This window comes from Suricata suricatta, chromosome 11 (genome assembly GCF_006229205.1).
Source record: "Suricata suricatta isolate VVHF042 chromosome 11, meerkat_22Aug2017_6uvM2_HiC, whole genome shotgun sequence".
In the NCBI taxonomy this organism is placed as follows: Eukaryota; Metazoa; Chordata; class Mammalia; order Carnivora; family Herpestidae; genus Suricata; species Suricata suricatta.
In genome coordinates, this window is record NC_043710.1 from 81,663,166 (window position 1) to 81,663,610 (window position 445).

Here is a 445-nt window from a genome sequence, read left to right on the forward strand (position 1 = left end):
CTTTTTGCAAAAGCTCCAGGGAGCGCTGCCATAGAACTGTATGCAGCTTGGCCGGGTGGCAAACAGCGACAGTGGCGAGCGCGCACACACCAGTTTACCTCCTAGGAAATGTTCCTTTCTCCAGGGCAGGGTCTGACAACTTCGGCTCGCGCGTGGGGAGGGAAGGTGCGAGCATCACTTTTTTTATTTGCTACCCCCCTCAGCCCCCAGCTCCAATCCGCTACCGAACTCTCTCTTCCCTCACTCCCCTCCCCCTGCCCCCCCCTCCGCCCCTTGCAGTAGAAGCCACCGAGAGGGGCGCGGCATCCTCTTGGCTGGCTCCGGTGTCACGGGGAGAGCGGAACCGGCTGCTGCACCGGCCTCACGCCGCTCGGCGGTACAGCCCGTGTGGGTGCGGCGCGGCGCGGCGCGGCAGGGGTTAAGGTGGGCGCCCGCGCCCAGCGCC